Source organism: Hermetia illucens, chromosome 2 (genome assembly GCF_905115235.1).
Source record: "Hermetia illucens chromosome 2, iHerIll2.2.curated.20191125, whole genome shotgun sequence".
Lineage (NCBI taxonomy): Eukaryota > Metazoa > Arthropoda > Insecta > Diptera > Stratiomyidae > Hermetia > Hermetia illucens.
The window spans coordinates 88,125,355-88,140,978 of NC_051850.1; the positions used below are offsets into that span (position 1 = coordinate 88,125,355).

At 41.7% G+C, this 15,624-nt stretch overlaps 1 protein-coding gene across 6 annotated transcripts in view; it reads left to right on the plus strand.

Moving 5' to 3' along the window:
• Window positions 1-4,761: 4,761 nt before the first annotated feature.
• LOC119648666 (acid sphingomyelinase-like phosphodiesterase 3b) overlaps window positions 4,762-15,624 on the plus strand; it is a 594,559-nt gene continuing 583,696 nt past the window's right edge. For all 6 annotated transcript variants that reach the window (XM_038050452.1, XM_038050451.1, XM_038050448.1 and 3 more), the window contains exon 1: window positions 4,762-5,197. The gene's annotated coding sequence lies outside the window, so the exon portion shown is untranslated. The remainder of the gene's footprint in view (window positions 5,198-15,624) is intronic.

The following is a 15,624-nucleotide window of genomic DNA, read 5'->3' on the forward strand; positions in this document are numbered from 1 at the left end:
TCCAGAATGCAACATACGCGAGGAACCAGCGGAGCCTTTTCAGATCTCTCGACGAATCCCAACAGAGCGCCCAGACAATACAGTTCTCGGTGACGGAAGCGAAAGAGTATTGGGGTGGACTTTGGGGGTTACCTGCCCAGCATGCTGAGCATGCTGAGTGGATCACCGCCGAAGGCACCCGCCATGCCAATACACCTGGCATAAATTTTGCGGATGTTATCGAAAAGGAAGTTCGACCAGCCATAAACAGCTCGAAGAACTGGAGGGGCCCAGGTCTGGATCGGGTGCAGAATTTCTGGTATAAGAAATTTACCAGCGTACACAGTCGGTTGGCACGCAGTATAAATGAGGTCATGAGTCGGCCGGAGGAATTTCCACCTTTCCTCACTGCGGGGATTACCTACCTTATTTCTAAGAAGGACACGGTGCAGGACCCCGCAGACACAAGACCGATCACTTGCTTACCAACCCTCTACAAATTCATCATGTCCATTATTGGTGGAAGGATCAATGTGCACCTCGAGACCAACAACATTCTGTCCGAGGAGCAGGAGGGCTGCCGAGTTGGGTCAAGGGGTTGCAAAGAGCAACTCATTATCGACTCGGTAGTTGTAGGATAAGCAACTAGAGGACAGAGAAACCTCTCCAGTTGCTATATCGATTATGCCAAGGCTTTTGACAGCGTTCCGCATACCTGGCTAATCGATATCCTACATCTGTATCGCATTGATCCGAAACTAATAAAGTTTTTGGCGACAGTCATGGAAGGGTGGCATACCACCTTATCAGTCCGTACATCTGAGGGTGCTAATACCTCAGAGCCCATCCGTATACGGAGGGGCATCTTCCAGGGGGATTCATTGAGTCCCCTTTGGTTTTGTATGGCACTGAATCCCCTTTCATGGCTACTGAATGATGCTAGAGGGCATGGTTTTGCAATAAAGTATGGCCTACGTGCTAAGTGCGAACTGACACACTTGATGTACTTAGATGACATCAAGCTGTATGCTGGTACTGACGACCATCTTAGAAGTCTGTTGCGAATAATAGACATGTTCAGCCGTGATATTCAGATGGAGTTTGGATTAGACAAATGTCGAATCCAAGCCATCCGCAAAGGTCATCACGAGCCACATGCCGGACATAGCATTGGTGACCTCCACATCGAAGCTACGACCGAGACAGACTTCTACAAATACCTAGGAATTCTGCAAGGAACCCATGCTCGAGTTGGTGATCTGAAAGAAGCTCTGCTGTCCGAATTCCTACGACGTGTAAAGCTGGTGCTGAAATCGCATCTCTCGGGGAAGAATAAAATAAGCACGTTGAATGTATTCGCCATCCCTTCACTGGCTTATGCATTCGGAATATTGCCGTGGACGAAGACCGATCTGGAAAACGTCCAGCGGCGGATACGGACAACTATGTCCAAATTCCGAATGCATCACCCAAAGTCTGCCGTGGAGCGGATGAACCTGCCTCGTGACATCGGAGGTAGAGGCGTGGTTGACGTGGCGGCACAACATCATCGCCAAGTCGACTCGCTATGCGCTTATTTTTTCAGCAAAGAGCAGGCGAGTCCCTTGCATGCGGCTGTCTGTAAGGCAGACTGTGGACTGACTCCACTTAACTTGAAGGATCGATCTTTCAATCCTCTGAGTGGGGTGAAGTCGGACCAAGAGCGGATCGATGAATGGAAGTCGAAAGCAATGCACGGTAAACATGTGAATTGTCTTTGGCAGCCATTTGTCGATTTGCATCTGTCGAACAGATGGCTGTGTGCTGGGGAGCTCTTTGCTGAGACGGAGGGGTTTATGTGTGCCATTCAGGATGGCGTGGTCGCCACCCGAGCTTATAAAAAGCTCATCATGAAAGAACGGGTGGAGAACGACCAGTGCAGAATGTGTGGTTCGGCGTTAGAGACGTTGGACCATCTCATTTCTGGCTGTACTGTTATGGCACCGGTGCAATACATCACCAGGCATAATGCTGTATGTAAGGTTATCCATCAAAATCTTGCATATAAGCATGGGCTGATCATGGGAACATGTCCGGTTTACCGATATGAGCCGGAAGCAGTACTTGATAGTTCTGCTTACAGCATGTATTAGGACCGGCAAGTTCTGACTGATCGCCATACCGCACACAACAAGCCTGACGTACTGCTAGTTGACAAGACGGGTCGCTCCGCGTATATTATTGATGTTGCTATCCCCCATAATAGCAACATTGAACGGAAATACGTGGAGAAGAAGGTGAACTATGAGCCATTGGCTCGTGAAATCAAAGAAATTTGGCGTCTCGAGCGGGTGGTCGTAGTTCCCATAATATTGTCAGCTACAGGTATTGTACCTAAATCCCTGACGGCTTCCCTTGATGTCCTGGGACTTTCGCACAGTCTGGTCCAAACCATGCAGAAGTACACCATTCTGCATACGTGCTCGATGTTGCGGGGAGTATTCGACGGATTCTCCCACTGACCTACCACCGGCCACCACCACCAGTGCCCCTTTAGTTTTTAAGTAGGTAGGATCGTCCGAGCCTAAATGCTTGGCACTTAGTGCTAGTATTAGGTAAAATCCGGCATCTGCCGAGATTGTGATAACTCGGAAATAATAATAATCGTTGGCGCAACAATCCATATTGGCCTTGAAGTGTGTTAGAGCACTTCATTCAAGACCGTAACGGTACACTAGGAGGCAATGTGGTCAGCGTTGCGCTCGCCCGAGATTATTACCCTGATTTGACTCAGGTACTCATTCACAGCTGAGTCGACTGATATCCGACGTGAAATCACGATACAAATTCCACTGCCACCAGTGAGATTTAAACCGCGACCTTCCGTACGACAGCCTTGCGCTCTAACCACTCAGCTATCCAACAAATGTCAAAACTAATACCAACTTCGGAAAATACTAACCGAGACATTTCAGTTGATACCCCATATGATTATGTTTGGTGCAAAAAATGTACACCCCCCTTTTGCATATATGGAGACCGCCCCCTTAAATTCAACGTAAAAGGATATATCACCTTTTCACCAAATTTGGTGTCCGCGAGAATAATGCGTGTGACGGACATACAGACAGACAGTATACCCATTTTAATAAGGTTTTGCTTTACACGAAACCTTAAAAAATGACCAACAGACGGACGGACAGACAGACATCGACTCGATTCTAATAAGGTTTTGTTTTATACAAAACCTTAAAAAAGTTAGAAATCGGTAATTCGGCGTTTCAGGTATGGAAGGTTTTGGTTGTTACTTACATAAGTATATTTGGTTGCAGAGCTATCCCATTTGTACGTAATTCGTGGTATATGTGTATATTTAGCATGTCAGACTACTCACTACACTACGCCCACACCGCTTTTCCAAAAGGTGTCAAAACTAAGAATGGCTTCAAAAGGTGCTAATCAAGACTTTTAATGTGATACCCAATATGACTATATTCGGCGAAAAAATATTTTACACCCCCGTTTTTCATGTGTGAGGACCGCCCCCGCGGGATGTGAGGGATGTAATTTACTGCATATTTGGAGGTTCATAGTTCCGACCTTCTTCCCACAGTTTCGTGTCAATCGGTACAGCCGTTTCTGCGTTTGACGGTAAGAGAGACAAAACTTTTAAACTATTAAGCGCAGAAAAATAGCAAACATTTTCGTTTCAAAAATCATTGTTTTTTAGGGTTTGAATGCGGGAACATATATGAATAGCCGCCTATTGAGACTCAAAGTTCTCAAAGTTCTAGCTAGGTAGCAGCGATTATTCTTGAAGGAAAGGAAACCGTTAGATGATATAAGCCGTCTGAGAGGCGTAGTATGTGGAGAGTTTTCTAGTCCTTTTCTCTTAACATTCATCCCCTCATTAATCACTGCATTAAGTACAACTATAAACCTAATCTGCGAAACAATTATAAATTTAATTTGTTCTCTTCCTCCTCGGCAGAGACGATGGGTGATAGGATAATTCCCCATTTCCTCATATTCACCCTTAGGTGCTCAGCTTATTATCCAATGTATCAACTACCCGTACCTCAACCCCCCTACAGAGAATGTCTCTGTTGTAAAGTCACTATTGGAATTTCATAGTCTGTAACGTTTTCGCTGACTCCAAGAATAATCTATTCCCTGCTTTCAAACAAATCCCCACGAATCCTTGTGGTATCCTTATGCTCATTAATATGTCTGAAGATACCCTCGCATTAGTAATGGGTCGTTGGAATGATGTCAGAGAACACAGGTGTAAACAGCGGTTCCCGTTCGTTTCAATTCTACTTTGCTCTAAACATTGGCACATTCTAATTTCCTGGAAACCATGTAGCTTTCAAAGACTCGAAAGAACTAGATATGCTTCGCGGTATCTTTGGCTTCCTTGATGTCACCCACTGCACTGGTGCGCCGTGGATTCTTGGCAAAAGGAAAGTTCCTTTACCACCATCCCGAGATTCCACTGAAATTCTAAAAACCTACAGACGCTTGCCTAGACCGGCGCCTCATTCCGTAGAAATGTCGTAGGACAACTGGTTTTGGTTTGACGGTTGGGCTAGGGAATCCTGCAAGCTTCCATTAAGCTTCGTAGAGGCGACGCACAGTTCCGAGTCCTGCGCACCTGCTAGTATCTCGAATTCGCCTCGTTCAAGCATGAATATGATTTCGCCGTAACTGCACCCATATTGCGCCGAACGGATTCTGTTTACGAGCTGCTGTCACACGATAGTGTATGGTAAAGCGCTCAGTTCCATGCGAAACGGTGTACAGTGTGGGTCGCATTTTTTCTCGCGGACGTCCTTCGTCGAAGAACCTTTAAAATTCGGGCGTGTGGTTGAATGAATACTGGAGTTCGTACGGAACTTGCGTGCGTGAATCTCTTGTGCGGATGATTATTATCGGTGGCGATCTGTGTACACTCCTGTGCGCTGAATTTGTCCGCGGTCCTGCAAATCCTTGTGCGATAGTGAAGTGCTACTAGGGTGCAAAGGAAATTCTACTGAAGACAGTGCTGTGAGCTTGTGTTGATAATCCTTGGTGTAAAGTGTGTCCCGCATAGTTCCGTGCATTCAAAAACTCGTTATCTGCTATCTAGATTACTAGGATTTCAGCGTCTCGTTTTGCAAAGTGGAAAAACTTTGAAAAGGACTTGGCGGTGCGATAAGACTGTAACGGAGTCGGGCCTCGTAACAACCCACAATTGAAGGTGGGTATTTGGAATCCGTGTCCTTGTGAATAAATGACTGTAAAAACACAATTACACTCCTTCTCCCCCTGCTTCTATATCGCAACATGAAAGGTTGGAAAAGTTTAAATTTTTCCTGATCTTTAAGATTGAAGGACTTTCACATCCATCGGTATCAGCAACGAACCAAAGCAATTGAGTAATCCAAGTTGTTTTCGTCACCTTAATGACATTGATTGTCATTGATCTGTTAGAGATGTAAGCAACCTTGTGCTTTGTTGGTACGGTGCCTCTGGTATTGAATACAAGGAGTAATGTTGATAAACACGATAGAACTTCCAATTTTCCATACCACTCAGTGACTTTCTACAGGGAATTTATATGTCTACTGAAGCAGATGAAACCGTAAAATCTGGATCTCAATATCAATTTCACTTGAAGGAAATGAAATATCGCTCAATATTACCGTATGCCAAATCCATGTGGAATTCGCGTAGGAGGGTGGCTTGTGTGTGTCAAATTAACTTTGACTCGCTCTAAGTGATTGTTTCTGGGATTGTTTCCATATTTAATTTGGCCTGCTCGTGCCATTTAGTATTATTCCATATTCTTGCATTCTGGCTCTACTTGCTTGAACAGTTTCCACCTAAGGCTGCAACCAAGCTGCTAGGATATCAGCGATCTGTTACATGGATAAATACTATATGTGTATGTACATGGGCAGCAAAACGCAGGAACGAATGAATACACTTGACCCTACTTACGTGAGTTGAAGAATGGAGCTCGATTTATATTGGGATTGACAAGCGCGTGCTGACAACAACAAAATACCATTTATTCATATGAAAGACTTTTTTCTTGTAAATAACCAAACATATATAACGCTTCCTTTCAATATATGTATGTAGTCCCAACTGAGTCGAATAGTTGGGGTTGAGTGGAATTTTCGCCATTGCATGTTTCGATCAAATGACTGAACTCGATCTGTTCCTCGTCAGTATTTGCAGACCCAATTTTTATATTAGTTTTTGTTTCTAGGCTTACAAATAAATTTCCAAAAATTACTTATTGAATTATCTATTATATTGCCTGGAAATTTCCAAAAACGAAACTTAAAAATCTTTGCTAATTTTTGGCTTAGACCGGAAAAATATGGTGTCTTTGAATGAGTATTATTTTACGGATTTAGGGATTGCAAATTAACAAGCCATTTTTCAATACAAAATAAGTTATTACTGCTAAAAGTTAACAATGGCTGATACTGACTGGTGACAAAAAGAAACTTCACGGTGCACAACTGCGATAAAAAGCGTTCGATAGCCACCGAAAATCAGCGCTCCGCATGATGCACAAGAATACATCGGTTTTAAGGTTTTGTGTAATTTGTTTGTACATCCATGCGTTGTTTGTGTTTCACACCAAATTTACTAGAGAATGGCTAGAGTTACTGTCACCATAATTGGTGGAACTATGTAGCCCGTTATAAGCAACTATTTTCACTGATTTAAAGAGGGAGGCGGGCTCCTAATTCATGCAAAATGGAGACTAAACTTTGTTTCCTACATTGTAATCATCTAGGGTACCAAATGGAAGCGCGCAATTAGTACTTTCAGGGGCTGATCTAATGATCAAAATGTATACACCAAAAAAAAAAAACAAACACAACATCATCATTACCAACAGCGCAACAACCGGTATCTGGTCTAGGTCTGCCTTAATAAGGAACTCAAGGCATCCCGGTTTTGCGCCGAAGTTTACCAATTCGATATCCCTAAAAGCTATCTAGAGTCCTGGCCTACGTCATCAGTCCATCTCAGGCAGGCCCTGCCTCGTCTTTTTTTTCTACCGTATAGAATTTTCGGTTTGCATCATCTTCATCAATACATATTAAGTGGCTCGCCTACCGTAATCTATTGGGCCGAATTTTATCCACAACCTAACGGTCATGGTATCGCTAATAGACCTCGTCGCTATGATGGCTACGAAATCGTCCATCCTCATGTCGGGGACCAAAAATTCTTCACAGGATTCTTCTCCCGAACGCGATTAAGAGTTGGCAATTTTTTTTTTTGATAAGAACCTAGTCTCCAGGGAGTACAAGAGGACTGGTAAGATCATAGTCTTGTTCAGTAAGAGCTTCGACCCTCTGGTGAGACGCTTCGAGCGGAACAGTTTTCGCAACCTGAAATAGGCTCTGTTGGCTGCCAACAACCCTGAGCGCATCTCATCGTTGTAGCTGTTATCGATTGTGGTTTTTGACCCTAGATAGGAGTAATTATCAACGGTCTCATATTTGAAGTCTCCTGTCTTTATTCTTCTCGTTTGACCAGTGCGATTTGTTGTTGCCGCTTCTTTTTTCTTTGGCGCTGACGTTTTCAGTGATATGCAGCGCCACCTGCTCGATCTGGATGAAGGCAGTCTGTAGGTTTCGGGTTGTTCTTCCCATGATGTCAATACCGTTAGCATAAACCAGTAATTGGATGGACTTAAAGAGGATCGTGCCCTCCCTCTCATATACCCAAGCAACGTGATATCCCTATAATTGCTGCACTGCATGATATCTTCCTTTTTATGTATGAGGCAGATAATGCCTCGTTGCCAGTATTTGTCTTTCGTCTTCAGTTGGCGGGACCGATGTTCTGGTTGTTGAGCAGTTCATCATCATACTCAACCGATCGCTCCAATATGCCCATTCTGTCGGAAATCAGGTTTCCCTCTTTGTCGCGGCATCCTGCTGACTTGTTGGTAAAACTTGCGCCTTCTGTGCCTGGCGTGGGTGCTTCCTATACTTCGCCTTCGCAGACCTGTTGTTTTTCCCAGCCTTCCTTTTTCCGCCTGTAAAGTCGCTTCTCCGCTCGACGGAGTTCATGATAAGTTTCCGCCGTATGCGGCATTCATTCGTTTTGTTGCTAGCTTACATTCATCGTCGAGCGGTTCAGACTTCTCTTGTGACTGGGGCTAAGTATGTTTGTGGCCGTATGAATGGTAACTTTCTTCAGGTGATTGTAAAGATCATTAGTTCATATTTAATTTCGAGGATCTCTGTTGACTGCGGTTATTGCGGCATCTATTTCCCCCTTTGGGGTGTTCCGGAGGGCTGTACTCATGATGGGTTCAGTGTTAATTCTCCAAATACAACAACATTAATCAAAAAATGTGCATCGAAGTATATAAATTCTGGTTTCCAAAATATATCAAATAAATGAAATATGCCATATAACCGCATTTTAGATATTTATAGGAAAATCACCCTTAATTTTCATCATTTTGAAACCCCCTAGTAGTACAAAGTTTAGCATAATAATATAAAACAATACTGAAAAGTTTCATGTAAATTCTGCGTTTATTACCAAAGTTTTGATAACTTAAAGTTTTCGTATTGGGATAAACTTACTTCACCTTTGGACAGCTTATGTAGAACATGCGATATATATAACAGAAAGAATAATCGTTTTCGCGCCATATTCCAATTGGATAGGGCCTTGACGAATGTTAGAGCATTTCATTCAAGACTGTAACGGTACACTGCAGGAGCATGATTCCTTATAGGAGGCATTGTGGTCAAGTCTCTGCGGACTATAGCATAGGTTGTAAGTAGTGTGACCCGCTCATTTCCCAAGATTCTCTGCGGTATATATGGTAGTTTGTCACTACGTTATACTTTTACGCAAGGTTTCATGAAGAAAGTTGATGTTGTTTGCAGGATGATCTCCACTTTACAACCGCATAACCTACAACTGGAGCTGGCGATTTAGGAACCATCAAGAATGTATCGTTTATAGCTGTTTTTAGGAGCGAAGCGCCCTGAATTGTAGTAAAGAATGCTTACGTCTTATAGAATAGCACACCGTTAGTCAAAAATTTGTTCGAAGCTTAGATGTCAATGACTGGTAACAAAAAAATTGTTATGTGTCTTCCGCGAAAGAGTGTCTCGAAGAAAAACTCACGAAAAGAATGCATTCTCCGGTAGTGCCAAGTTTTCAAATCCTACCACCACCTCTTCCTACCTGATCACGTGGGCAATGATCCACAATCTTTCATCAAATCTATTATTCATGTGATTGTTTCTATATTATTGTGTGTCGACAGATTCTAAATCAGTATTACTCCCACTGTTTCATACCCAGCGAACATAAAAGGCCGAGAATGACGAAGGAGTTGATTGCCATGATTTTATTTTCCCTATTTTACAACTCTGGAAAACTCCTCCAGCAATATTGCTACAGCAGGTGTTGCTGCTTCTAATATGCTTAGGTATTTGTGTGTCCGGATAGCTGAGTAGTTAGAGCACAAGGCTGTCGTACGCAAGGCCGCGGTTCAAATCTCCCTGGTGGCAGAAAGGTTTGTATCGTGATTTGACGTCGGATACCAGTCGACTCAGCTGTACCTGAGTCAAAACTGGGTAATAATCTTGGGCGAGCGCAATGCTGACTACATTGCCTCCTACAGTGCATTGTGGTGTACCGTTACGGCCTTGAATGAAGTGCTCTAGCACACTTCAAGGCCTGATCCAATATGGATTGTTACGCCAACGATTATTATTATAGTTGCGTGGGATGTCAAATGAGAGGTTTCGATTAGTGTTTTCCATATCAATTGCAAAACAGGCGGAGCGGAGGAGTTAGGATTTACGTACTTATATCAAGGACTCATACTCAGAAAGTATGAAAAAAGAGGTTGACGTTGGTAGATGATATGTTCAGTGAGCTTATGAAAAATTTAAAAATGTATACTATTGGTAACATCACTTGAACAAATTTCAGCGTTGAGGGTATATGTGGCTTATGTTCGTATGATGCTAATAATAGTCCACCTATACTGCGAACTATAAACCACGTAGAAATGAAATCGTCATATTCCTACATAAATAGTAGACAAAAAATGTCATACCTGAAACACCCACTTCCGATTTCCAATTTGTTTTATATTTTTGTTTATTATATGATGATGACAAATGCATATATTTGTGCACAAACCTTTTTAGACGATTCTTATATCTAAAGTAGTCGGGATGGATAGATTAATTCCTGTTGCATTTGTTAATGGGTTAGGCTGTTTAGAAAAACGTAATGGACCATTTCAGGCACCGCGGTTATATTTTTATGTTCTGGAATCCTGGAAATTTCAATGCTTTTAGATCGTCTAGCCCGTTATAATGTTATAATTCCCCTTTGTCACGGCTTAATTTTTAAGGTTTTGTGTGAAACTGTCTGTCTGGCTCCTATTGACATGAAGTTTGGGAAAAGGGGGGAAGTGGGCACCCCTACGCATACAGTGGATAGCATCTTTCTACATTGAGCTTAGAGAGGCCCCCAAGTTCAAAAGGGGGGGCTAAGCTTTTTTCCGCCGAAGATAGTCATAGATATCAAATGAAAGGTCTCCATTAGTGCTTTTCAAAACTGACATTGGTTTTGGTATTTGATGCAAAAGAGGGAATGTGAGCACTAGAAAGTGGTTATTTCTTTCACGGGATTTATTTTCTGAAATAAAATCATAAACCTGCTACTAGACCTCAAAATATAATCAATGCGGAATGTTGGAAAGATGGGGAGTTGAAAGTGATCATTTTTTTAACGAACCCATTCTCAGAAACTACCATACTGAAAAATCTTAAAAAAAATCAGGGGCCTTCTATTATATGGTGCCTAGGCTCCGAAATACCGTCCATACCGATACCTTTTCAAATAAAGTAAATAATAGTACATTACTATAATCTTTAGTAATTGGCCCCTTATGTTCACTCTAGAACCATACAATTCTGCAAGGCTACAGCATAAAGCATGTTCCTACCAAATCTGGTTAAAATCGCACTATTATTAACAAAGATATAATAGGTCAAAGCTGTCGCTTCTCTGCAAATTTAAGGCTATGAATGTCAATATACTTGAAAATGGATATTTTCACATAATGTATGCATATATTACGTGCTACATACTAATGGGACAAATGCACACTCAAATCTTTTTTTAGAGAAATACACAAAACCTCCTTTTACCGGAAGCGTCTAGCTTTCCGACTTGTTTAGTAACTGACTACAAACTACTCTTAAATTCATCCTAATATAATGAAATTTTGCAGTAGCATAACCTGTGTCGCACTTCTACTAACATATTTATAATAAGTCAAAGTTGTCGCTTTTGTATAAATTGACTGCAATCTAAGACTTTAAATGAGAGTATCACGCAAAAGTAAATATTTTATTATCATATAAATATATATTATATAAATTATTATGGACTAGATACAAATTGATGCGTCCAGCTTCTTTTCTCCCGATTCTCTTTACTGTAATTTTACAATCTTCTGCTTTAAAAATATATTTCGACAGGCATTAATCCCTAAATTGTAAGAATTTTTTAGATACTCGGGTAGATCAAATTACGATTTGCTCTGTCGGGAGTATATGGAGGATGTTCTTATATTTCTTATTTTAATCTGGCCGCGTTCACTGCATGAGGTTCCTACTTTCAAAATTACATTTCATCTTAGCTTACGATTCAATGCAAACCCGGTTCAACTTGTTCCTAGTATCAATTAAAGAATTGCTATTGATCTCCAGTCAATAACGGGGAAGCAATCAATCAGATACTTTGTGAGATCTCAAATCCATGGTCAGAATCTGTTGCGATAGCAAATGTTCAGTTGCATAATAATTTCACGGAAAGTTATGCACGTAGTTGGGGTATCTGCCTGTTTGTCACTCGCACTTTTCTCAGAAATGACTATAATGATTGACACGAAATTTGGTGAGGTGGAGGAGGAAACTATATACGCGCACACATGCAGTAAGTTACATGTTTTTACGTTGAGTTTAGGTGGGGGGGGTCCCATACATGCAAAAGAGAGAGAGAGAGAGTCACAAAAATTTGAATAATATAGACTATAGTAGAACATGGTATCCCCCAGGTTTGATCAAAATCGTACCATCGCTAATAAAGTTACTGTACCTAAAAATGGTGTTTTCCATGTAAATTTACTGTAACCCAAAATATTAAATATCAATATCACATCAAAGTGAGTAGTTTGACACGCTAAATATATAAGACATATACGTTACGAAATACGTACAAATGGAATATTTCTGCACTTAAATATATTATACTTACGTAAGAAACAAACAAAACCTTTCATACCTGAAACGTCTAGCTTCTGGTTTCCCAATCTGTTTGTGAATATTCCACTGAATTGGATTGCATATGCATGTTCAAATCTATTCCATTCCCAAAAATGTATTATTTATAAAATCAGGAAATTCAATTTTTCTAATTTTAGTGATATTAAAATCTATGAGAAATAAGAAAGAATTGCCTTCCTTTCCTACCCCCGCCTTTGAAAGAGTTGTAACCAATTTGCTGGTTATCATTGACCGCTCTTCAAATGTTTTTCAATAGAGAATACACAGGTTGATAGGAAATACTATCCTCATACCAATGGTGTATAATAGATGCAGCCAGTATAGAAATATTAAAATATTCTACAGAATATACAAATAACAGGATAGGATGGACTCGTGGACATCACTGCTGCACAAATCAATTACTAGTAAATTGTCGGAAAGCTAGAAGAGCAATTCTTTTATGTTTTGAATCAATATATAGATTGAAATATGTAATTGTCTAATACACGAGATCTAGAAATTTCCCGTACCAGCTGGTTTACCGGTTATCTAAAATAGTGTTTCAAATAAGAACATATTATTTATTTTGCTTGAAAATTTGGATTATTTGTCGCAGTACGTAATTTGGAAACTTGAAGTTTACCGCACACTGATACTGTGCAAATAGAGAACTGGTTTACGTGAAGAAAAATTAGCCGTCAGTCAGGAAGGTCTTAAATTTTGTAAATAGTTCAACAAACTAAAGAACTACTATTCAAATAACTTAACGCTTAACGCTTTTCAAAGAGTCTCAATATCACGTACGCAAATCCTGGGAACACTCGGCACTCGGGGTCACCTATATATGTATATTGATTCTGTTCGAATGGAACTAGACAAATTATTACCTGAGCTAAATCAGGGTTACAATCACAGCTGAACGCAATGCTGACCACACTGCCTCTGATAGCGTATTGTAGTGTACCGTTCGGTCTTGAATTAAATGCTCGAGCACACTTTAAGGCCCCGATCAACTATTGTCAATTATTGTGGACAATTATTGTTATTATTTTCTGAGTTATCACAATCTCGGCAGACGTCGGATTTTACCTAATACTAGCACTAAGTGCCGAGTATTTACGCTCAGACGATCTTACCCACTTAAAAGTTAAAGGGGCGCTGGTGGTGGTGGCCAGTAGTTCATTAGTGGGAAAATCCGACGCATCATCGAACACGTATGCAGAATAATATATTTCTGCATTAATGGTTTGAACCAGATTCTGTGAGATGCCCAGGACATCAAGGGAAGCCGTGAGGAATTTAGATACAATACCTGCAGCCGACAATATTATGGGAACTACAACCATTTTCTCGAGACGCCAAATTTCTTTGTTTTCCCGAACCAGCGGCTCATAGTTCACCTTCTTCTCTACGTATTTTCGTTCAATGTTGCTATTATGGGAGATGGAAACATCAGTAATATACGCAGATCAACGCGTCTTGTCAACTAATAGTACACACTTGTTATGTGGTATATAGCGATCAGTTAGAACTTACCGGTCTCAATACATACTGTAAGCAGAAGTATTATGTACCGCCTGGAGATCATATCTGCAGAATGGATTTGTTCCCATGACCAGCCCATGCTTGAATGCAAGGTTTTGATGAATCATCTTACATACAGCATTGTGTCTGTTCGTGTATTGCAGCCTGAAATGAGATCACCCAACGTTTCTAACGCCGAACCACACATTCTGCACTCCACCTGCTCTTTCATTATGAGCTTCTTATAAGCTCGGGTGGCGACCACGCCATCTCGAATGGCACACATGAATCCCTCCTTGTTAGCAAATTGCTCCCCAGCACACAGTCATCTGTTCGACAAATGCAAAACGACAAAGGAAATTTACGTGTTTGCGATACCTTTGACGTCTATTCATTGATCCGCTACTAATCTGATTTCACCCCACTCAGAGGATTGAAAGATCGATCCTTCAATATAACTGGAGCCAGCCCACAGTCTGCCTTACAAACAGTCGCATTCAAGGGACTAGTCTCTTCTTTGCTGTAAATATAAGCGCGTAGATTTGGAGATGACGTTGTACTGCAACGCCAACCACGCCCCTGTCTCTGATGTCACGAAGCAGGTTTTTTCACTCTATTGCATGGGTTGGATGATACATTCAGAATTTGGACATCCGTCGACTGAACGTTTTTCAGATCTGTTTTCTTCTACGGCAATATTCCGAATGCATAACCCAGTGAAGAGATAGTAAAGACATTCAATACGCTTATCTTATTATTCCCCGAGAGATGCGATTTCAGTGCCAGCTTTACGTATCGCAAGAATCCGGACGGCGAGCATGCTCCATATCACCAACTTGAATATGGGTTCCTAGGTACTTGTGGAAGTCTACCTCGGTCATAGCTTGGCTGTGTAGGTCACCAACGCTATGGCTGGCATGCGGCTTGGGATGACCTTTCCGGATGGCTTGGATTCAACATTTGTCTAATCCAAATTTCATCCGAATATCACAGCTGCACATGTCTACTATTCACAACAGACTTCTGATGTGGTCGTAAGTACCAGCATACAGCCTGTTGTCATTTGAGTACATCAAGTGTGTCAGCTCACACTAAGCACGAAAACCATACTTTATTAGCGTTCAGTAGCCATGAAAGGTTCAGTGCCATGTACCGATAAGATGGTAAGCCACCCTTTCCTGACTGTCGCCAAAAACTTTATTAGTTTGAGATCAATTCGATATAGACGTCGAACATCGATCAGCCAGGTGTGCGGGACCCTATCGAAAACCTCTTGATCCGACTCGGTACCCCTGTTGTGCTTCTCGGACAAAATGTTATTGGTCTCGAGGCGCATTGACCCTTGCACTAATAATGGCCGTTATGAATTTATGTGTCTGTCTTAGCGATAAGGTAGGTAATCCCCGCAGTGAGGAAGGGGGGAAATTCCTCCGGTCGATTCATGAACTGATTTCGGCTGGGTGCCAACTGATCATGTATGCTGGTGAACTTTTTGTATCAGAAGTTCTACACCCGATCCAGACCTAGGGTCCTCTAGTTCTTCGAGCTGTTTATGGCTGGTCGAACCCCCTCGTCAGTAACCTCCATAAAATTCATGCCTGGGGTAGTGGCAGCGCCGGTGCCTTCGGTGGTAATCCCCAAAGTCCACCCCAACATTATTTTGCTTCCGTTACTGAGAATGGCACTGTCTGAATGCTCTATTGAAAATACTCCGCTAGTTCCTCGCAAATTTTGCATCCTAGATACTTCTGGTGTCACTTTCGCCATTACATCACAACCGACTGCGTATGACAGATAATTTCTGCTT